Genomic DNA, 24,267 nt, shown 5'->3' with positions numbered 1-24,267 from the left:
CTAAGGTCTTAACTCTTAGTCTGGCCTAATAGATAAGGTCTTAGACTCGTACTCTGGCCTACTGGTTAAGGTCTTAACTCTTACTCTGGCCTACTGGTTAAGGCCTTAACTCTTACTCTGGCCTAATAGCTAAGGTCTTTACTCTTACTCTGGCCTAATAGATAAGGTCTTAGACTCGTACTGTGGCCTAATGGTTAAGGTCTTAACTCTTACTCTGGCCTACTGGTTAAGGTCTTAACTCTTACTCTGGCCTAATAGCTAAGGTCTTAACTCTTACTCAGGCCTAATAGCTAAGGTCTTAGTCGCGTACTCTGGCCTAATGGTTAAGGTCTTATCTCTTACTCTGGCCTACTGGTTAAGGTCTTAACTCTTACTCTGGCCCAACAGCTTAGGTCTTAACTCTTACGCTGGCCTACTGGTTAAAGTCTTAACTCTTTCTCTGGCCTAAAAGCTAAGGTCTTAACACTTACTCTGGCCTAATAGCTAAGGTCTTAGACATGTACTATGGCCTACAGGTTAAGGTCTAAACTCTTACTCTGGCCTACTGGTTAAGGTCTTAACTCTTACTCTGGCCTAATAGCTAAGGTCTTAACTCTTACTCTGGCCTCATAGCTAAGGTCTTAGACTCGTACTCTGGCCTAATGGTTAAGGTCTTAACTCTTACTCTGTCCTAATAGCTAAGGTCTTAACTCTTACTCTGGCCTAATAGCTAAGGTCTTAACTCTTACTCTGGTCGAATGGTTAAGGTCTTAACTCTTACTCTGGCCTAATAGCTAAGGTCTTAACTCTTATTCTGGCCTAATAGCTAAGGTCTTGGACTCGTACTCTGGCCTAATGGTTAAGGTCTTAAATCTTACTCTTGCCTACTGGTTAAGGTCTTAACTCTTACTCTGGCCTACTGGTTAAGGTCTTAACTCTTACTCTGGCCTAATAGCTAAGGTCTTGGACTCGTACTCTGGCCTAATGGTTAAGGTCTTAAATCTTACTCTTGCCTACTGGTTAAGGTCTTAACTCTTACTCTGGCCTAATAGCTAAGGTCTTAGACTCGTACTCTGGCCTAATGGTTAAGGTCTTAACTCTTACTCTGGCCTACTGGTTAAGGTCTTAACTCTTACTTTGGTCTACTGGTTAAGGCTTAACTCTTACTCTGGCCTAATATCTAAGGTCTTAGACTCGTACTCTGGCCTACAGGTTAAGGTCTTAACTCTTACTCTGGCCTAATAGCTAAGGTCTTAAACTCGTACTCTGGCATAATAGCTATGGTCTTAACTCTTACTCTGGCCTCCTGGTTAAGGTTTTAACTCTTACTCTGGCCTAATAGCTAAGGTCTTAGACTCGTACTCTGGCCTACAGGTTAAGGTCTTAACTCTTACTCTGGCCTAATAGCTAAGGTCTTAAACTCGTACTCTGGCCTAATAGCTAAGGTCTTAACTCTTACTCTGGCCTACTGGTTAAGGTCTTAACTCTTGCTCTGGCCTAATAGCTAAGGTCTTAGACTCGTACTCTGGCCTAATGGTTAAGGTCTTAACTCTTACTCTGTCCTAATAGCTAAGGTCTTAACTCTTACTCTGGCCTAACAGCTAAGGTCTTAAACTCGTACTCTGGCCTAATAGCTAAGGTCTTAACTCTTACTCTGGCCTACTGGTTAAGGTCTTAACTCTTGCTCTGGCATAATCGCTAAGGTCTTAGACGTGTACTCTGGTCTAATGGTTAAGGTCTTAACTCTTACTCTGGCCTAATCGCTAAGGTCTTAGACTTGTACTCTGGTCTAATGGTTAAGGTCTTAACTCTTACTCTGGCCTAATAGCTAAGGTCTTAGACTCGTACTCTGGTCTAATGGTTAAGGTCTTAACTCTTACTCTGGCCTGCTGGTTAAGGTCTTAACTCTTACTCTGGCTTAATAGCTAAGGTCTTAGAAATGTACTATGGCCTACAGGTTAAGGTCTAAACTCTTACTCTGGCCTACTGGTTAAGGTCTTAACTCTTACTCTGGCCTAATAGCTAAGGTCTTAACTCTTACTCTCGCCGAATAGCTAAGGTCTTAGACTCGTACTCTGGCCTAATGGTTAAGGTCTTAACTCTTACTCTGTCCTAATAGCTAAGGTCTTAACTCTTACTCTGGCCTAATAGCTAAGGTCTTAACTCTTACTCTGGCCGAATGGTTAAGGTCTTAACTCTTACTCTGGCCTAATAGCTAAGGTCTTAACTCTTACTCTGGCCTAACAGCTAAGGGCCTAGACTCGTACTATGTCCTACAGGTTAAGGTCTTAACTCTTACCCTGGCCTACTGGTTAAGGTCTTAACTCTAACTCTGGCCTAATAGATAAGGTCTTAGACTCGTACTCTGGCCTAATAGCTAAGGTCTTAGACTCGTACTCTGGCCTAATGGTTAAGGTCTTAACTCTTACTCTGGCCTACTGGTTAAGGTCTTAACTCTTACTCCGGCCTAATGGTTAAGGTCTTAACTCTTACTCTGGCCTACTGGTTAAGGTCTTAACTCTTACTCTGGCCTAATAGCAAAGGTCTTAGAATCGTACTATGGCCTACAGGTTAAGGTCTTAACTCTTACTCTGGCCTACTGGGTAAGGCCTTAACTCTTACTCTGGCCTAATAGCTAAGGTCTTAGACTCGTACTCTGGCCAACATGTTAAGGTCTTAACTCTTACTCTGTCCTAATAGCTAAGGTCTTAACTCTTACTCTGGCCTACAGGTTAAGGTCTTAACTCTTACTCTGGCCTAATAGCTAAGGTCCTAACTCTTACTCTGGCCTAATGGCTAAGGTCTTAGACCCATACTCTGGCCTAATGGTTAAGGTCTTAACTCTTACTCTGGCCTACTGGTTAAGGTCTTAACTCTTACTCTGGGCTAATAGCTAATGTCTTAACTCTTACTCTGGCCTAATGGTTAAGGTCTTAACTCTTACTCTGGCCTACTGGTTAAGGTCTTAACTCTTACTTTGGTCTACTGGTTAAGGCTTAACTCTTACTCTGGCCTAATATCTAAGGTCTTAGACTCGTACTCTGGCCTACAGGTTAAGGTCTTAACTCTTACTCTGGCCTAATAGCTAAGGTCTTAAACTCGTACTCTGGCATAATAGCTAAGGTCTTAACTCTTACTCTGGCCTCCTGGTTAAGGTTTTAACTCTTACTCTGGCCTAATAGCTAAGGTCTTAGACTCGTACTCTGGCCTACAGGTTAAGGTCTTAAATCTTACTCTGGCCTAATAGCTAAGGTCTTAAACTCGTACTCTGGCCTAATAGCTAAGGTCTTAACTCTTACTCTGGCCTACTGGTTAAGGTCTTAACTCTTGCTCTGGCCTAATAGCTAAGGTCTTAGACTCGTACTCTGGCCTAATGGTTAAGGTCTTAACTCTTACTCTGTCCTAATAGCTAAGGTCTTAACTCTTACTCTGGCCTAACAGCTAAGGTCTTAAACTCGTACTCTGGCCTAATAGCTAAGGTCTTAACTCTTACTCTGGCCTACTGGTTAAGGTCTTAACTCTTGCTCTGGCCTAATCGCTAAGGTCTTAGACTTGTACTCTGGTCTAATGGTTAAGGTCTTAACTCTTACTCTGGCCTAATCGCTAAGGTCTTAGACTTGTACTCTGGTCTAATGGTTAAGGTCTTAACTCTTACTCTGGCCTAATAGCTAAGGTCTTAGACTCGTACTCTGGTCTAATGGTTAAGGTCTTAACTCTTACTCTGGCCTGCTGGTTAAGGTCTTAACTCTTACTCTGGCCTAATAGCTAAGGTCTTAGAAATGTACTATGGCCTACAGGTTAAGGTCTAAACTCTTACTCTGGCCTACTGGTTAAGGTCTTAACTCTTACTCTGGCCTAATAGCTAAGGTCTTAACTCTTACTCTGGCCTAATAGCTAAGGTCTTAGACTCGTACTCTGGCCTAATGGTTAAGGTCTTAACTCTTACTCTGTCCTAATAGCTAAGGTCTTAACTCTTACTCTGGCCTAATAGCTAAGGTCTTAACTCTTACTTTGGCCGAATGGTTAAGGTCTTAACTCTTACTCTGGCCTAATAGCTAAGGTCTTAACTCCTATTCTGGCCTAACAGCTAAGGGCCTAGACTCGTACTATGGCCTACAGGTTAAGGTCTTAACTCTTACCCTGGCCTACTGGTTAAGGTCTTAACTCTAACTCTGGCCTAATAGATAAGGTCTTAGACTCGTACTCTGGCCTAATAGCTAAGGTCTTAGACTCGTACTCTGGCCTAATGGTTAAGGTCTTAACTCTTACTCTGTCCTAATAGCTAAGGTCTTAACTCTTACTCTGGCCTAATAGCAAAGGTCTTAACTCTTACTCTGGCCGAATGGTTAAGGTCTTAACTCTTACTCTGGCCTAATAGCTAAGGTCTTAACTCTTACTCTGGCCTAACAGCTAAGGGCCTAGACTCGTACTATGGCCTACAGGTTAAGGTCTTAACTCTTACCCTGGCCTACTGGTTAAGGTCTTAACTCTAACTCTGGCCTAATAGATAAGGTCTTAGACTCGTACTCTTGCCTAATAGCTAAGGTCTTAGACTCGTACTCTGGCCTAATGGTTAAGGTCTTAACTCGTACTCTGGCCTACTGGTTAAGGTCTTAACTCTTACTCCGGCCTAATGGTTAAGGTCTTAACTCTTACTCTGGCCTACTGGTTAAGGTCTTAACTCTTACTCTGGCCTAATAGCTGAAGTCTTAGACTCGTACTCTGGCCTACTGGTTAAGGTCTTAACTCTTACTCTGGCCTAATCGCTAAGGTCTTAGACTTGTACTCTGGTCTAATGGTTAAGGTCTTAACTCTTACTCTGGCCTAATCGCTAAGGTCTTAGACTTGTACTCTGGTCTAATGGTTAAGGTCTTAACTCTTACTCTGGCCTAATAGCTAAGGTCTTAGACTCGTACTCTGGTCTAATGGTTAAGGTCTTAACTCTTACTCTGGCCTGCTGGTTAAGGTCTTAACTCTTACTCTGGCCTAATAGCTAAGGTCTTAGACATGTACTATGGCCTACAGGTTAAGGTCTAAACTCTTACTCTGGCCTACTGGTTAAGGTCTTAACTCTTACTCTGGCCTAATAGCTAAGGTCTTAACTCTTACTCTGGCCTAATAGCTAAGGTCTTAGACTCGTACTCTGGCCTAATGGTTAAGGTCTTAACTCTTACTCTGTCCTAATAGCTAAGGTCTTAACTCTTACTCTGGCCTAATAGCTAAGGTCTTAACCCTTACTCTGGCCGAATGGTTAAGGTCTTAACTCTTACTCTGGGCTAATAGCTAAGGTCTTAACTCTTACTCTGGCCTAATAGCTAAGGTCCTAGACTCGTACTATGGCCTACAGGTTAAGGTCTTAACTCTTACCCTGGCCTACTGGTTAAGTTCTTAACTCTAACTCTGGCCTAATAGATAAGGTCTTAGACTCGTACTTTGGCCTAATAGCTAAGGTCTAAGACTCGTACTCTGGCCTAATGGTTAAGGTCTTAACTCTTTCTCTGGCCTACTGGTTAAGGTCTTAACTCTTACTCCGGCCTAATGGTTAAGGTCTTAACTCTTACTCTGGCCTACTGGTTAAGGTCTTAACTCTTACTCTGGCCTAATAGCAAAGGTCTTAGAATCGTACTATGGCCTACAGGTTAAGGTCTTAACTCTTACTCTGGCCTACTGGGTAAGGCCTTAACTCTTACTCTGGCCTAATAGCTAAGGTCTTAGACTCGTACTCTGGCCAACATGTTAAGGTCTTAACTCTTACTCTGTCCTAATAGCTAAGGTCTTAACTCTTACTCTGGCCTACAGGTTAAGGTCTTAACTCTTATTCTGGCCTAATAGCTAAGGTCCTAACTCTTACTCTGGCCTAATGGATAAGGTCTTAGACCCATACTCTGGCCTAATGGTTAAGGTCTTAACTCTTACTCTGGCCTACTGGTTAAGGTCTTAACTCTTACTCTGGGCTAATAACTAATGTCTTAACTCTTACTCTGGCCTAATAGCTAAGGTCTTAACTCTTAGTCTGGCCTAATAGATAAGGTCTTAGACTCGTACTCTGGCCTACTGGTTAAGGTCTTAACTCTCACTCTGGCCTACTGGTTAAGGCCTTAACTCTTACTCTGGCCTAATAGCTAAGGTCTTTACTCTTACTCTGGCCTAATAGATAAGGTCTTAGACTCGTACTGTGGCCTAATGGTTAAGGTCTTAACTCTTACTCTGGCCTACTGGTTAAGGTCTTAACTCTTACTCTGGCCTAATAGCTAAGGTCTTAACTCTTACTCAGGCCTAATAGCTAAGGTCTTAGTCTCGTACTCTGGCCTAATGGTTAAGGTCTTATCTCTTACTCTGGCCTACTGGTTAAGGTCTTAACTCTTACTCTGGCCCAACAGCTTAGGTCTTAACTGTTACTCTGGCCTACTGGTTAAGGTCTTAACTCTTACTCTGGCCTAATAGCTAAGGTCTTAACTCTTACTCTGGCCTCATAGCTAAGGTCTTAGACTCGTACTCTGGCCTAATGGTTAAGGTCTTAACTCTTACTCTGTCCTAATAGCTAAGGTCTTAACTCTTACTCTGGCCTAATAGCTAAGGTCTTAACTCTTACTCTGGTCGAATGGTTAAGGTCTTAACTCTTACTCTGGCCTAATAGCTAAGGTCTTAACTCTTATTCTGGCCTAATAGCTAAGGTCTTAGACTCGTACTCTGGCCTACTGTTTAAGGTCTTAACTCTTACTCTGGCCTACTGGTTAAGGTCTTAACTCTTACTCTGGCCTAATAGCTAAGGTCTTGGACTCGTACTCTGGCCTAATGGTTAAGGTCTTAAATCTTACTCTTGCCTACTGGTTAAGGTCTTAACTCTTACTCTGGCCTAATAGCTAAGGTCTTAGACTCGTACTCTGGCCTAATGGTTAAGGTCTTAACTCTTACTCTGGCCTACTGGTTAAGGTCTTAACTCTTACTTTGGTCTACTGGTTAAGGCTTAACTCTTACTCTGGCCTAATATCTAAGGTCTTAGACTCGTACTCTGGCCTACAGGTTAAGGTCTTAACTCTTACTCTGGCCTAATAGCTAAGGTCTTAAACTCGTACTCTGGCATAATAGCTAAGGTCTTAACTCTTACTCTGGCCTCCTGGTTAAGGTTTTAACTCTTACTCTGGCCTAATAGCTAAGGTCTTAGACTCGTACTCTGGCCTACAGGTTAAGGTCTTAACTCTTACTCTGGCCTAATAGCTAAGGTCTTAAACTCGTACTCTGGCCTAATAGCTAAGGTCTTAACTCTTACTCTGGCCTACTGGTTAAGGTCTTAACTCTTGCTCTGGCCTAATAGCTAAGGTCTTAGACTCGTACTCTGGCCTAATGGTTAAGGTCTTAACTCTTACTCTGTCCTAATAGCTAAGGTCTTAACTCTTAGTCTGGCCTAACAGCTAAGGTCTTAAACTCGTACTCTGGCCTAATAGCTAAGGTCTTAACTCTTACTCTGGCCTACTGGGTAAGGCCTTAACTCTTACTCTGGCCTAATAGCTAAGGTCTTAGACTCGTACTCTGGCCAACATGTTAAGGTCTTAACTCTTACTCTGTCCTAATAGCTAAGGTCTTAATTCTTACTCTGGCCTACAGGTTAAGGTCTTAACTCTTACTCTGGCCTAATAGCTAAGGTCCTAACTCTTACTCTGGCCTAATGGCTAAGGTCTTAGACCCATACTCTGGCCTAATGGTTAAGGTCTTAACTCTTACTCTGGCCTACTGGTTAAGGTCTTAACTCTTACTCTGGGCTAATAGCTAATGTCTTAACTCTTACTCTGGCCTAATAGCTAAGGTCTTAACTCTTAGTCTGGCCTAATAGATAAGGTCTTAGACTCGTACTCTGGCCTACTGGTTAAGGTCTTAACTCTTACTCTGGCCTACTGGTTAAGGCCTTAACTCTTACTCTGGCCTAATAGCGAAGGTCTTTACTCTTACTCTGGCCTAATAGATAAGGTCTTAGACTCGTACTGTGGCCTAATGGTTAAGGTCTTAACTCTTACTCTGGCCTACTGGTTAAGGTCTTAACTCTTACTCTGGCCTAATAGCTAAGGTCTTAACTCTTACTCAGGCCTAATAGCTAAGGTCTTAGTCTCGTACTCTGGCCTAATGGTTAAGGTCTTATCTCTTACTCTGGCCTACTGGTTAAGGTCTTAACTCTTACTCTGGCCCAACAGCTTAGGTCTTAACTCTTACGCTGGCCTACTGGTTAAAGTCTTAACTCTTTCTCTGGCCTAAAAGCTAAGGTCTTAACACTTACTCTGGCCTAATAGCTAAGGTCTTAGACATGTACTATGGCCTACAGGTTAAGGTCTAAACTCTTACTCTGGCCTACTGGTTAAGGTCTTAACTCTTACTCTGGCCTAATAGCTAAGGTCTTAACTCTTACTCTGGCCTCATAGCTAAGGTCTTAGACTCGTACTCTGGCCTAATGGTTAAGGTCTTAACTCTTACTCTGTCCTAATAGCTAAGGTCTTAACTCTTACTCTGGCCTAATAGCTAAGGTCTTAACTCTTACTCTGGTCGAATGCTTAAGGTCTTAACTCTTACTCTGGCCTAATAGCTAAGGTCTTAACTCTTATTCTGGCCTAATAGCTAAGGTCTTAGACTCGTACTCTGGCCTACTGTTTAAGGTCTTAACTCTTACTCTGGCCTACTGGTTAAGGTCTTAACTCTTACTCTGGCCTAATAGCTAAGGTCTTGGACTCGTACTCTGGCCTAATGGTTAAGGTCTTAAATCTTACTCTTGCCTACTGGTTAAGGTCTTAACTCTTACTCTGGCCTAATAGCTAAGGTCTTAGACTCGTACTCTGGCCTAATGGTTAAGGTCTTAACTCTTACTCTGGCCTACTGGTTAAGGTCTTAACTCTTACTTTGGTCTACTGGTTAAGGCTTAACTCTTACTCTGGCCTAATATCTAAGGTCTTAGACTCGTACTCTGGCCTACAGGTTAAGGTCTTAACTCTTACTCTGGCCTAATAGCTAAGGTCTTAAACTCGTACTCTGGCATAATAGCTAAGGTCTTAACTCTTACTCTGGCCTCCTGGTTAAGGTTTTAACTCTTACTCTGGCCTAATAGCTAAGGTCTTAGACTCGTACTCTGGCCTACAGGTTAAGGTCTTAACTCTTACTCTGGCCTAATAGCTAAGGTCTTAAACTCGTACTCTGGCCTAATAGCTAAGGTCTTAACTCTTACTCTGGCCTACTGGTTAAGGTCTTAACTCTTGCTCTGGCCTAATAGCTAAGGTCTTAGACTCGTACTCTGGCCTAATGGTTAAGGTCTTAACTCTTACTCTGTCCTAATAGCTAAGGTCTTAACTCTTACTCTGGCCTAACAGCTAAGGTCTTAAACTCGTACTCTGGCCTAATAGCTAAGGTCTTAACTCTTACTCTGGCCTACTGGTTAAGGTCTTAACTCTTGCTCTGGCCTAATCGCTAAGGTCTTAGACGTGTACTCTGGTCTAATGGTTAAGGTCTTAACTCTTACTCTGGCCTAATCGCTAAGGTCTTAGACTTGTACTCTGGTCTAATGGTTAAGGTCTTAACTCTTACTCTGGCCTAATAGCTAAGGTCTTAGACTCGTACTCTGGCCTACTGTTTAAGGTCTTAACTCTTACTCTGGCCTACTGGTTAAGGTCTTAACTCTTACTCTGGCCTAATAGCTAAGGTCTTGGACTCGTACTCTGGCCTAATGGTTAAGGTCTTAAATCTTACTCTTGCCTACTGGTTAAGGTCTTAACTCTTACTCTGGCCTAATAGCTAAGGTCTTAGACTCGTACTCTGGCCTAATGGTTAAGGTCTTAACTCTTACTCTGGCCTACTGGTTAAGGTCTTAACTCTTACTTTGGTCTACTGGTTAAGGCTTAACTCTTACTCTGGCCTAATATCTAAGGTCTTAGACTCGTACTCTGGCCTACAGGTTAAGGTCTTAACTCTTACTCTGGCCTAATAGCTAAGGTCTTAAACTCGTACTCTGGCATAATAGCTAAGGTCTTAACTCTTACTCTGGCCTCATGGTTAAGGTTTTAACTCTTACTCTGGCCTAATAGCTAAGGTCTTAGACTCGTACTCTGGCCTACAGGTTAAGGTCTTAACTCTTACTCTGGCCTAATAGCTAAGGTCTTAAACTCGTACTCTGGCCTAATAGCTAAGGTCTTAACTCTTACTCTGGCCTACTGGTTAAGGTCTTAACTCTTGCTCTGGCCTAATAGCTAAGGTCTTATACTCGTACTCTGGCCTAATGGTTAAGGTCTTAACTCTTACTCTGTCCTAATAGCTAAGGTCTTAACTCTTACTCTGGCCTAACAGCTAAGGTCTTAAACTCGTACTCTGGCCTAATAGCTAAGGTCTTAACTCTTACTCTGGCCTACTGGGTAAGGCCTTAACTCTTACTCTGGCCTAATAGCTAAGGTCTTAGACTCGTACTCTGGCCAACATGTTAAGGTCTTAACTCTTACTCTGTCCTAATAGCTAAGGTCTTAACTCTTACTCTGGCCTACAGGTTAAGGTCTTAACTCTTACTCTGGCCTAATAGCTAAGGTCCTAACTCTTACTCTGGCCTAATGGCTAAGGTCTTAGACCCATACTCTGGCCTAATGGTTAAGGTCTTAACTCTTACTCTGGCCTACTGGTTAAGGTCTTAACTCTTACTCTGGGCTAATAGCTAATGTCTTAACTCTTACTCTGGCCTAATAGCTAAGGTCTTAACTCTTAGTCTGGCCTAATAGATAAGGTCTTAGACTCGTACTCTGGCCTACTGGTTAAGGTCTTAACTCTTACTCTGGCCTACTGGTTAAGGCCTTAACTCTTACTCTGGCCTAATAGCTAAGGTCTTTACTCTTACTCTGGCCTAATAGATAAGGTCTTAGACTCGTACTGTGGCCTAATGGTTAAGGTCTTAACTCTTACTCTGGCCTACTGGTTAAGGTCTTAACTCTTACTCTGGCCTAATAGCTAAGGTCTTAACTCTTACTCAGGCCTAATAGCTAAGGTCTTAGTCTCGTACTCTGGCCTAATGGTTAAGGTCTTATCTCTTACTCTGGCCTACTGGTTAAGGTCTTAACTCTTACTCTGGCCCAACAGCTTAGGTCTTAACTCTTACGCTGGCCTACTGGTTAAAGTCTTAACTATTTCTCTGGCCTAAAAGCTAAGGTCTTAACACTTACTCTGGCCTAATAGCTAAGGTCTTAGACATGTACTATGGCCTACAGGTTAAGGTCTAAACTCTTACTCTGGCCTACTGGTTAAGGTCTTAACTCTTACTCTGGCCTAATAGCTAAGGTCTTAACTCTTACTCTGGCCTCATAGCTAAGGTCTTAGACTCGTACTCTGGCCTAATGGTTAAGGTCTTAACTCTTACTCTGTCCTAATAGCTAAGGTCTTAACTCTTACTCTGGCCTAATAGCTAAGGTCTTAACTCTTACTCTGGTCGAATGGTTAAGGTCTTAACTCTTACTCTGGCCTAATAGCTAAGGTCTTAACTCTTATTCTGGCCTAATAGCTAAGGTCTTAGACTCGTACTCTGGCCTACTGTTTAAGGTCTTAACTCTTACTCTGGCCTACTGGTTAAGGTCTTAACTCTTACTCTGGCCTAATAGCTAAGGTCTTGGACTCGTACTCTGGCCTAATGGTTAAGGTCTTAAATCTTACTCTTGCCTACTGGTTAAGGTCTTAACTTTTACTCTGGCCTAATAGCTAAGGTCTTAGACTCGTACTCTGGCCTAATGGTTAACGTCTTAACTCTTACTCTGGCCTACTGGTTAAGGTCTTAACTCTTACTTTGGTCTACTGGTTAAGGCTTAACTCTTACTCTGGCCTAATATCTAAGGTCTTAGACTCGTACTCTGGCCTACAGGTTAAGGTCTTAACTCTTACTCTGGCCTAATAGCTAAGGTCTTAAACTCGTACTCTGGCATAATAGCTATGGTCTTAACTCTTACTCTGGCCTCCTGGTTAAGGTTTTAACTCTTACTCTGGCCTAATAGCTAAGGTCTTAGACTCGTACTCTGGCCTACAGGTTAAGGTCTTAACTCTTACTCTGGCCTAATAGCTAAGGTCTTAAACTCGTACTCTGGCCTAATAGCTAAGGTCTTAACTCTTACTCTGGCCTACTGGTTAAGGTCTTAACTCTTGCTCTGGCCCAATAGCTAAGGTCTTAGACTCGTACTCTGGCCTAATGGTTAAGGTCTTAACTCTTACTCTGTCCTAATAGCTAAGGTCTTAACTCTTACTCTGGCCTAACAGCTAAGGTCTTAAACTCGTACTCTGGCCTAATAGCTAAGGTCTTAACTCTTACTCTGGCCTACTGGTTAAGGTCTTAACTCTTGCTCTGGCCTAATCGCTAAGGTCTTAGATGTGTACTCTGGTCTAATGGTTAAGGTCTTAACTCTTACTCTGGCCTAATCGCTAAGGTCTTAGACTTGTACTCTGGTCTAATGGTTAAGGTCTTAACTCTTACTCTGGCCTAATAGCTAAGGTCTTAGACTCGTACTCTGGTCTAATGGTTATGGTCTTAACTCTTACTCTGGCCTGCTGGTTAAGGTCTTAACTCTTACTCTGGCTTAATAGCTAAGGTCTTAGAAATGTACTATGGCCTACAGGTTAAGGTCTAAACTCTTACTCTGGCCTACTGGTTAAGGTCTTAACTCTTACTCTGGCCTAATAGCTAAGGTCTTAACTCTTACTCTCGCCTAATAGCTAAGGTCTTAGACTCGTACTCTGGCCTAATGGTTAAGGTCTTAACTCTTACTCTGTCCTAATAGCTAAGGTCTTAACTCTTACTCTGGCCTAATAGCTAAGGTCTTAACTCTTACTCTGGCCGAATGGTTAAGGTCCTAACTCTTACTCTGGCCTAATGGCTAAGGTCTTAGACCCATACTCTGGCCTAATGGTTAAGGTCTTAACTCTTACTCTGGCCTACTGGTTAAGGTCTTAACTCTTACTCTGGGCTAATAGCTAATGTCTTAACTCTTACTCTGGCCTAATAGCTAAGGTCTTAACTCTTAGTCTGGCCTAATAGATAAGGTCTTAGACTCGTACTCTGGCCTACTGGTTAAGGTCTTAACTCTTACTCTGGCCTACTGGTTAAGGCCTTAACTCTTACTCTGGCCTAATAGCTAAGGTCTTTACTCTTACTCTGGCCTAATAGATAAGGTCTTAGACTCGTACTGTGGCCTAATGGTTAAGGTCTTAACTCTTACTCTGGCCTACTGGTTAAGGTCTTAACTCTTACTCTGGCCTAATAGCTAAGGTCTTAACTCTTACTCAGGCCTAATAGCTAAGGTCTTAGTCTCGTACTCTGGCCTAATGGTTAAGGTCTTATCTCTTACTCTGGCCTACTGGTTAAGGTCTTAACTCTTACTCTGGCCCAACAGCTTAGGTCTTAACTCTTACGCTGGCCTACTGGTTAAAGTCTTAACTATTTCTCTGGCCTAAAAGCTAAGGTCTTAACACTTACTCTGGCCTAATAGCTAAGGTCTTAGACATGTACTATGGCCTACAGGTTAAGGTCTAAACTCTTACTCTGGCCTACTGGTTAAGGTCTTAACTCTTACTCTGGCCTAATAGCTAAGGTCTTAACTCTTACTCTGGCCTCATAGCTAAGGTCTTAGACTCGTACTCTGGCCTAATGGTTAAGGTCTTAACTCTTACTCTGTCCTAATAGCTAAGGTCTTAACTCTTACTCTGGCCTAATAGCTAAGGTCTTAACTCTTACTCTGGTCGAATGGTTAAGGTCTTAACTCTTACTCTGGCCTAATAGCTAAGGTCTTAACTCTTATTCTGGCCTAATAGCTAAGGTCTTAGACTCGTACTCTGGCCTACTGTTTAAGGTCTTAACTCTTACTCTGGCCTACTGGTTAAGGTCTTAACTCTTACTCTGGCCTAATAGCTAAGGTCTTGGACTCGTACTCTGGCCTAATGGTTAAGGTCTTAAATCTTACTCTTGCCTACTGGTTAAGGTCTTAACTTTTACTCTGGCCTAATAGCTAAGGTCTTAGACTCGTACTCTGGCCTAATGGTTAACGTCTTAACTCTTACTCTGGCCTACTGGTTAAGGTCTTAACTCTTACTTTGGTCTACTGGTTAAGGCTTAACTCTTACTCTGGCCTAATATCTAAGGTCTTAGACTCGTACTCTGGCCTACAGGTTAAGGTCTTAACTCTTACTCTGGCCTAATAGCTAAGGTCTTAAACTCGTACTCTGGCATAATAGCTATGGTCTTAACTCTTACTCTGGCCTCCTGGTTAAGGTTTTAACTCTTACTCTGGCCTAATAGCTAAGGTCTTAGACTCGTACTCTGGCCTACAGGTTAAGGTCTTAACTCTTACTCTGGCCTAATAGCTAAGGTCTTAAACTCGTACTCTGGCCTAATAGCTAAGGTCTTAACTCTTACTCTGGCCTACTGGTTAAGGTCTTAACTCTTGCTCTGGCCCAATAGCTAAGGTCTTAGACTCGTACTCTGGCCTAATGGTTAAGGTCTTAACTCTTACTCTGTCCTAATAGCTAAGGTCTTAACTCTTACTCTGGCCTAACAGCTAAGGTCTTAAACTCGTACTCTGGCCTAATAGCTAAGGTCTTAACTCTTACTCTGGCCTACTGGTTAAGGTCTTAACTCTTGCTCTGGCCTAATCGCTAAGGTCTTAGACGTGTACTCTGGTCTAATGGTTAAGGTCTTAACTCTTACTCTGGCCTAATCGCTAAGGTCTTAGACTTGTACTCTGGTCTAATGGTTAAGGTCTTAACTCTTACTCTGGCCTAATAGCTAAGGTCTTAGACTCGTACTCTGGTCTAATGGTTAAGGTCTTAACTCTTACTCTGGCCTGCTGGTTAAGGTCTTAACTCTTACTCTGGCTTAATAGCTAAGGTCTTAGAAATGTACTATGGCCTACAGGTTAAGGTCTAAACTCTTACTCTGGCCTACTGGTTAAGGTCTTAACTCTTACTCTGGCCTAATAGCTAAGGTCTTAACTCTTACTCTCGCCTAATAGCTAAGGTCTTAGACTCGTACTCTGGCCTAATGGTTAAGGTCTTAACTCTTACTCTGTCCTAATAGCTAAGGTCTTAACTCTTACTCTGGCCTAATAGCTAAGGTCTTAACTCTTACTCTGGCCGAATGGTTAAGGTCTTAACTCTTACTCTGGCCTAATAGCTAAGGTCTTAACTCTTACTCTGGCCTAACAGCTAAGGGCCTAGACTCGTACTATGGCCTACAGGTTAAGGTCTTAACTCTTACCCTGGCCTACTGGTTAAGGTCTTAACTCTAACTCTGGCCTAATAGATAAGGTCTTAGACTCGTACTCTGGCCTAATAGCTAAGGTCTTAGACTCGTACTCTGGCCTAATGGTTAAGGTCTTAACTCTTACTCTGGCCTACTGGTTAAGGTCTTAACTCTTACTCCGGCCTAATGGTTAAGGTCTTAACTCTTACTCTGGCCTACTGGTTAAGGTCTTAACTCTTACTCTGGCCTAATAGCAAAGGTCTTAGAATCGTACTATGGCCTACAGGTTAAGGTCTTAACTCTTACTCTGGCCTACTGGGTAAGGCCTTAACTCTTACTCTGGCCTAATAGCTAAGGTCTTAGACTCGTACTCTGGCCAACATGTTAAGGTCTTAACTCTTACTCTGTCCTAATAGCTAAGGTCTTAACTCTTACTCTGGCCTACAGGTTAAGGTCTTAACTCTTACTCTGGCCTAATAGCTAAGGTCCTAACTCTTACTCTGGCCTAATGGCTAAGGTCCTAGACCCATACTCTGGCCTAATGGTTAAGGTCTTAACTCTTACTCTGGCCTACTGGTTAAGGTCTTAACTCTTACTCTGGGCTAATAGCTAATGTCTTAACTCTTACTCTGGCCTAATGGTTAAGGTCTTAACTCTTACTCTGGCCTACTGGTTAAGGTCTTAACTCTTACTTTGGTCTACTGGTTAAGGCTTAACTCTTACTCTGGCCTAATATCTAAGGTCTTAGACTCGTACTCTGGCCTACAGGTTAAGGTCTTAACTCTTACTCTGGCCTAATAGCTAAGGTCTTATACTCGTACTCTGGCATAATAGCTAAGGTCTTAACTCTTACTCTGGCCTCCTGGTTAAGGTTTTAACTCTTACTCTGGCCTAATAGCTAAGGTCTTAGACTCGTACTCTGGCCTACAGGTTAAGGTCTTAACTCTTACTCTGGCCTAATAGCTAAGGTCTTAAACTCGTACTCTGGCCTAATAGCTAAGGTCTTAACTCTTACTCTGGCCTACTGGTTAAGGTCTTAACTCTTGCTCTGGCCTAATAGCTAAGGTCTTAGACTCGTACTCTGGCCTAATGGTTAAGGTCTTAACTCTTACTCTGTCCTAATAGCTAAGGTCTTAACTCTTACTCTGGCCTAACAGCTAAGGTCTTAAACTCGTACTCTGGCCTAATAGCTAAGGTCTTAACTCTTACTCTGGCCTACTGGTTAAGGTCTTAACTCTTGCTCTGGCCTAATCGCTAAGGTCTTAGACTTGTACTCTGGTCTAATGGTTAAGGTCTTAACTCTTACTCTGGCCTAATCGCTAAGGTCTTAGACTTGTACTCTGGTCTAATGGTTAAGGTCTTAACTCTTACTCTGGCCTAATAGCTAAGGTCTTAGACTCGTACTCTGGTCTAATGGTTAAGGTCTTAACTCTTACTCTGGCCTGCTGGTTAAGGTCTTAACTCTTACTCTGGCCTAATAGCTAAGGTCTTAGAAATGTACTATGGCCTACAGGTTAAGGTCTAAACTCTTACTCTGGCCTACTGGTTAAGGTCTTAACTCTTACTCTGGCCTAATAGCTAAGGTCTTAACTCTTACTCTGGCCTAATAGCTAAGGTCTTAGACTCGTACTCTGGCCTAATGGTTAAGGTCTTAACTCTTACTCTGTCCTAATAGCTAAGGTCTTAACTCTTACTCTGGCCTAATAGCTAAGGTCTTAACTCTTACTCTGGCCGAATGGTTAAGGTCTTAACTCTTACTCTGGCCTAATAGCTAAGGTCTTAACTCTTACTCTGGCCTAACAGCTAAGGGCCTAGACTCGTACTATGGCCTACAGGTTAAGGTCTTAACTCTTACCCTGGCCTACTGGTTAAGGTCTTAACTCTAACTCTGGCCTAATAGATAAGGTCTTAGACTCGTACTCTGGCCTAATAGCTAAGGTCTTAGACTCGTACTCTGGCCTAATGGTTAAGGTCTTAACTCTTACTCTGTCCTAATAGCTAAGGTCTTAACTCTTACTCTGGCCTAATAGCTAAGGTCTTAACTCTTACTCTGGCCGAATGGTTAAGGTCTTAACTCTTACTCTGGCCTAATAGCTAAGGTCTTAACTCTTACTCTGGCCTAACAGCTAAGGGCCTAGACTCGTACTATGGCCTACAGGTTAAGGTCTTAACTCTTACCCTGGCCTACTGGTTAAGGTCTTAACTCTAACTCTGGCCTAATAGATAAGGTCTTAGACTCGTACTCTGGCCTAATAGCTAAGGTCTTAGACTCGTACTCTGGCCTAATGGTTAAGGTCTTAACTCTTACTCTGGCCTACTGGTTAAGGTCTTAACTCTTACTCCGGCCTAATGGTTAAGGTCTTAACTCTTACTCTGGCCTACTGGTTAAGGTCTTAACTCTTACTCTGGCCTAATAGCAAAGGTCTTAGAATCGTACTATGGCCTACAGGTTAAGGTCTTAACTCTTACTCTGGCCTACTGGGTAAGGCCTTAACTCTTACTCTGGCCTAATAGCTAAGGTCTTAGACTCGTACTCTGGCCAACATGTTAAGGTCTTAACTCTTACTCTGTCCTAATAGCTAAGGTCTTAGCTCTTACTCTGGCCTACAGGTTAAGGTCTTAACTCTTACTCTGGCCTAATAGCTAAGGTCCTAACTCTTACTCTGGCCTAATGGCTAAGGTCTTAGACCCATACTCTGGCCTAATGGTTAAGGTCTTAACTCTTACTCTGGCCTACTGGTTAAGGTCTTAACTCTTACTCTGGGCTAATAGCTAATGTCTTAACTCTTACTCTGGCCTAATAGCTAAGGTCTTAACTCTTACTCTGGCCTAATAGATAAGGTCTTAACTCTTACTCTGGCCTAACAGCTAAGGGCCTAGACTCGTACTATGGCCTACAGGTTAAGGTCTTAACTCTTACCCTGGCCTACTGGTTAAGGTCTTAACTCTAACTCTGGCCTAATAGATAAGGTCTTAGACTCGTACTCTGGCCTAATAGCTAAGGTCTTAGACTCGTACTCTGGCCTAATGGTTAAGGTCTTAACTCTTACTCTGGCCTACTGGTTAAGGTCTTAACTCTTACTCCGGCCTAATGGTTAAGGTCTTAACTCTTACTCTGGCCTACTGGTTAAGGTCTTAACTCTTACTCTGGCCTAATAGCAAAGGTCTTAGAATCGTACTATGGCCTACAGGTTAAGGTCTTAACTCTTACTCTGGCCTACTGGGTAAGGCCTTAACTCTTACTCTGGCCTAATAGCTAAGGTATTAGACTCGTACTCTGGCCAACATGTTAAGGTCTTAACTCTTACTCTGTCCTAATAGCTAAGGTCTTAACTCTTACTCTGGCCTACAGGTTAAGGTCTTAACTCTTACTCTGGCCTAATAGCTAAGGTCCTAACTCTTACTCTGGCCTAATGGCTAAGGTCCTAGACCCATACTCTGGCCTAATGGTTAAGGTCTTAACTCTTACTCTGGCCTACTGGTTAAGGTCTTAACTCTTACTCTGGGCTAATAGCTAATGTCTTAACTCTTACTCTGGCCTAATGGTTAAGGTCTTAACTCTTACTCTGGCCTACTGGTTAAGGTCTTAACTCTTACTTTGGTCTACTGGTTAAGGCTTAACTCTTACTCTGGCCTAATATCTAAGGTCTTAGACTCGTACTCTGGCCTACAGGTTAAGGTCTTAACTCTTACTCTGGCCTAATAGCTAAGGTCTTATACTCGTACTCTGGCATAATAGCTAAGGTCTTAACTCTTACTCTGGCCTCCTGGTTAAAGTTTTAACTCTTACTCTGGCCTAATAGCTAAGGTCTTAGACTCGTACTCTGGCCTACAGGTTAAGGTCTTAACTCTTACTCTGGCCTAATAGCTAAGGTCTTAAACTCGTACTCTGGCCTAATAGCTAAGGTCTTAACTCTTACTCTGGCCTACTGGTTAAGGTCTTAACTCTTGCTCTGGCCTAATAGCTAAGGTCTTAGACTCGTACTCTGGCCTAATGGTTAAGGTCTTAACTCTTACTCTGTCCTAATAGCTAAGGTCTTAACTCTTACTCTGGCCTAACAGCTAAGGTCTTAAACTCGTACTCTGGCCTAATAGCTAAGGTCTTAACTCTTACTCTGGCCTACTGGTTAAGGTCTTAACTCTTGCTCTGGCCTAATCGCTAAGGTCTTAGACTTGTACTCTGGTCTAATGGTTAAGGTCTTAACTCTTACTCTGGCCTAATCGCTAAGGTCTTAGACTTGTACTCTGGTCTAATGGTTAAGGTCTTAACTCTTACTCTGGCCTAATAGCTAAGGTCTTAGACTCGTACTCTGGTCTAATGGTTAAGGTCTTAACTCTTACTCTGGCCTGCTGGTTAAGGTCTTAACTCTTACTCTGGCCTAATAGCTAAGGTCTTAGAAATGTACTATGGCCTACAGGTTAAGGTCTAAACTCTTACTCTGGCCTACTGGTTAAGGTCTTAACTCTTACTCTGGCCTAATAGCTAAGGTCTTAACTCTTACTCTGGCCTAATAGCTAAGGTCTTAGACTCGTACTCTGGCCTAATGGTTAAGGTCTTAACTCTTACTCTGTCCTAATAGCTAAGGTCTTAACTCTTACTCTGGCCTAATAGCTAAGGTCTTAACTCTTACTCTGGCCGAATGGTTAAGGTCTTAACTCTTACTCTGGCCTAATAGCTAAGGTCTTAACTCTTACTCTGGCCTAACAGCTAAGGGCCTAGACTCGTACTATGGCCTACAGGTTAAGGTCTTAACTCTTACCCTGGCCTACTGGTTAAGGTCTTAACTCTAACTCTGGCCTAATAGATAAGGTCTTAGACTCGTACTCTGGCCTAATAGCTAAGGTCTTAGACTCGTACTCTGGCCTAATGGTTAAGGTCTTAACTCTTACTCTGTCCTAATAGCTAAGGTCTTAACTCTTACTCTCGCCTAATAGCTAAGGTCTTAACTCTTACTCTGGCCGAATGGTTAAGGTCTTAACTCTTACTCTGGCCTAATAGCTAAGGTCTTAACTCTTACTCTGGCCTAACAGCTAAGGGCCTAGACTCGTACTATGGCCTACTGGTTAAGGTCTTAACTCTAACTCTGGCCTAATAGATAAGGTCTTAGACTCGTACTCTGGCCTAATAGCTAAGGTCTTAGACTCGTACTCTGGCCTAATGGTTAAGGTCTTAACTCTTACTCTGGCCTACTGGTTAAGGTCTTAACTCTTACTCCGGCCTAATGGTTAAGGTCTTAACTCTTACTCTGGCCTACTGGTTAAGGTCTTAACTCTTACTCTGGCCTAATAGCAAAGGTCTTAGAATCGTACTATGGCCTACAGGTTAAGGTCTTAACTCTTACTCTGGCCTACTGGGTAAGGCCTTAACTCTTACTCTGGCCTAATAGCTAAGGTCTTAGACTCGTACTCTGGCCAACATGTTAAGGTCTTAACTCTTACTCTGTCCTAATAGCTAAGGTCTTAGCTCTTACTCTGGCCTACAGGTTAAGGTCTTAACTCTTACTCTGGCCTAATAGCTAAGGTCCTAACTCTTACTCTGGCCTAATGGCTAAGGTCTTAGACCCATACTCTGGCCTAATGGTTAAGGTCTTAACTCTTACTCTGGCCTACTGGTTAAGGTCTTAACTCTTACTCTGGGCTAATAGCTAATGTCTTAACTCTTACTCTGGCCTAATAGCTAAGGTCTTAACTCTTACTCTGGCCTAATAGATAAGGTCTTAGAATCGTACTCTGGCCTACTGGTTAAGGTCTTAACTCTTACTCTGGCCTACTGGTTAAGGCCTTAACTCTTACTCTGGCCTAATAGCTAAGGTCTTTACTCTTACTCTGGCCTAATAGATAAGGTCTTAGACTCGTACTGTGGCCTAATGGTTAAGGTCTTAAGTCTTACTCTGGCCTACTGGTTAAGGTCTTAACTCTTACTCTGGCCTAATAGCTAAGGTCTTAACTCTTACTCAGGCCTAATAGCTAAGGTCTTAGTCTCGTACTCTGGCCTAATGGTTAAGGTCTTATCTCTTACTCTGGCCTACTGGTTAAGGTCTTAACTCTTACTCTGGCCCAACAGCTTAGGTCTTAACTCTTACTCTGGCCTACTGGTTAAAGTCTTAACTATTTATCTGGCCTAATAGCTAAGGTCTTAACTCTTACTCTGGCCTAATAGCTAAGGTCTTAGACATGTACTATGGCCTACAGGTTAAGGTCTAAACTCTTACTCTGGCCTACTGGTTAAGGTCTTAACTCTTACTCTGGCCTAATAGCTAAGGTCTTAACTCTTACTCTGGCCTCATAGCTAAGGTCTTAGACTCGTACTCTGGCCTAATGGTTATGGTCTTAACTCTTACTCTGTCCTAATAGCTAAGGTCTTAACTCTTACTCTGGCCTAATAGCTAAGGTCTTAACTCTTACTCTGGTCGAATGGTTAAGGTCTTAACTCTTACTCTGGCCTAATAGCTAAGGTCTTGCCTCTTATTCTGGCCTAATAGCTAAGGTCTTAGACTCGTACTCTGGCCTACAGGTTAAGGTCTTAACTCTTACTCTGGCCTAATAGCTAAGGTCTTAAACTCGTACTCTGGCCTAATAGCTAAGGTCTTAACTCTTACTCTGGCCTACTGGTTAAGGTCTTAACTCTTGCTCTGGCCTAATAGCTAAGGTCTTAGACTCGTACTCTGGCCTAATGGTTAAGGTCTTAACTCTTACTCTGTCCTAATAGCTAAGGTCTTAACTCTTAGTCTGGCCTAACAGCTAAGGTCTTAAACTCGTACTCTGGCCTAATAGATAAGGTCTTAACTCTTACTCTGGCCTACTGGGTAAGGCCTTAACTCTTACTCTGGCCTAATAGCTAAGGTCTTAGACTCGTACTCTGGCCAACATGTTAAGGTCTTAACTCTTACTCTGTCCTAATAGCTAAGGTCTTAACTCTTACTCTGGCCTACAGGTTAAGGTCTTAACTCTTACTCTGGCCTAATAGCTAAGGTCCTAACTCTTACTCTGGCCTAATAGCTAAGGTCTTAGACCCATACTCTGGCCTAATGGTTAAGGTCTTAACTCTTACTCTGGCCTACTGGTTAAGGTCTTAACTCTTACTCTGGGCTAATAGCTAATGTCTTAACTCTTACTCTGGCCTAATAGCTAAGGTCTTAACTCTTAGTCTGGCCTAATAGATAAGGTCTTAGACTCGTACTCTGGCCTACTGGTTAAGGTCTTAACTCTTACTCTGGCCTACTGGTTAAGGCCTTAACTCTTACTCTGGCCTAATAGCTAAGGTCTTTACTCTTACTCTGGCCTAATAAATAAGGTCTTAGACTCGTACTGTGGCCTAATGGTTAAGGTCTTAACTCTTACTCTGGCCTACTGGTTAAGGTCTTAACTCTTACTCTGGCCTAATAGCTAAGGTCTTAACTCTTACTCAGGCCTAATAGCTAAGGTCTTAGTCTCGTACTCTGGCCTAATGGTTAAGGTCTTATCTCTTACTCTGGCCTACTGGTTAAGGTCTTAACTCTTACTCTGGCCCAACAGCTTAGGTCTTAACTCTTACGCTGGCCTACTGGTTAAAGTCTTAACTCTTTCTCTGGCCTAAAAGCTAAGGTCTTAACACTTACTCTGGCCTAATAGCTAAGGTCTTAGACATGTACTATGGCCTACAGGTTAAGGTCTAAACTCTTACTCTGGCCTACTGGTTAAGGTCTTAACTCTTACTCTGGCCTAATAGCTAAGGTCTTAACTCTTACTCTGGCCTCATAGCTAAGGTCTTAGACTCGTACTCTGGCCTAATGGTTAAGGTCTTAACTCTTACTCTGTCCTAATAGCTAAGGTCTTAACTCTTACTCTGGCCTAATAGCTAAGGTCTTAACTCTTACTCTGGTCGAATGGTTAAGGTCTTAACTCTTACTCTGGCCTAATAGCTAAGGTCTTAACTCTTATTCTGGCCTAATAGCTAAGGTCTTAGACTCGTACTCTGGCCTACTGTTTAAGGTCTTAACTCTTACTCTGGCCTACTGGTTAAGGTCTTAACTCTTACTCTGGCCTAATAGCTAAGGTCTTGGACTCGTACTCTGGCCTAATGGTTAAGGTCTTAAATCTTACTCTTGCCTACTGGTTAAGGTCTTAACTCTTACTCTGGCCTAATAGCTAAGGTCTTAGACTCGTACTCTGGCCTAATGGTTAAGGTCTTAACTCTTACTCTGGCCTACTGGTTAAGGTCTTAACTCTTACTTTGGTCTACTGGTTAAGGCTTAACTCTTACTCTGGCCTAATATCTAAGGTCTTAGACTCGTACTCTGGCCTACAGGTTAAGGTCTTAACTCTTACTCTGGCCTAATAGCTAAGGTCTTAAACTCGTACTCTGGCATAATAGCTAAGGTCTTAACTCTTACTCTGGCCTCCTGGTTAAGGTTTTAACTCTTACTCTGGCCTAATAGCTAAGGTCTTAGACTCGTACTCTGGCCTACAGGTTAAGGTCTTAACTCTTACTCTGGCCTAATAGCTAAGGTCTTAAACTCGTACTCTGGCCTAATAGCTAAGGTCTTAACTCTTACTCTGGCCTACTGGTTAAGGTCTTAACTCTTGCTCTGGCCTAATAGCTAAGGTCTTAGACTCGTACTCTGGCCTAATGGTTAAGGTCTTAACTCTTACTCTGTCCTAATAGCTAAGGTCTTAACTCTTACTCTGGCCTAACAGCTAAGGTCTTAAACTCGTACTCTGGCCTAATAGCTAAGGTCTTAACTCTTACTCTGGCCTACTGGTTAAGGTCTTAACTCTTGCTCTGGCCTAATCGCTAAGGTCTTAGACGTGTACTCTGGTCTAATGGTTAAGGTCTTAACTCTTACTCTGGCCTAATCGCTAAGGTCTTAGACTTGTACTCTGGTCTAATGGTTAAGGTCTTAACTCTTACTCTGGCCTAATAGCTAAGGTCTTAGACTCGTACTCTGGCCTACTGTTTAAGGTCTTAACTCTTACTCTGGCCTACTGGTTAAGGTCTTAACTCTTACTCTGGCCTAATAGCTAAGGTCTTGGACTCGTACTCTGGCCTAATGGTTAAGGTCTTAAATCTTACTCTTGCCTAC

The sequence above is a fragment of the Triturus cristatus genome, chromosome 12, assembly GCF_964204655.1.
Source record: "Triturus cristatus chromosome 12, aTriCri1.1, whole genome shotgun sequence".
NCBI lineage: Eukaryota > Metazoa > Chordata > Amphibia > Caudata > Salamandridae > Triturus > Triturus cristatus.
This window is presented reverse-complemented; position numbering follows the sequence as displayed.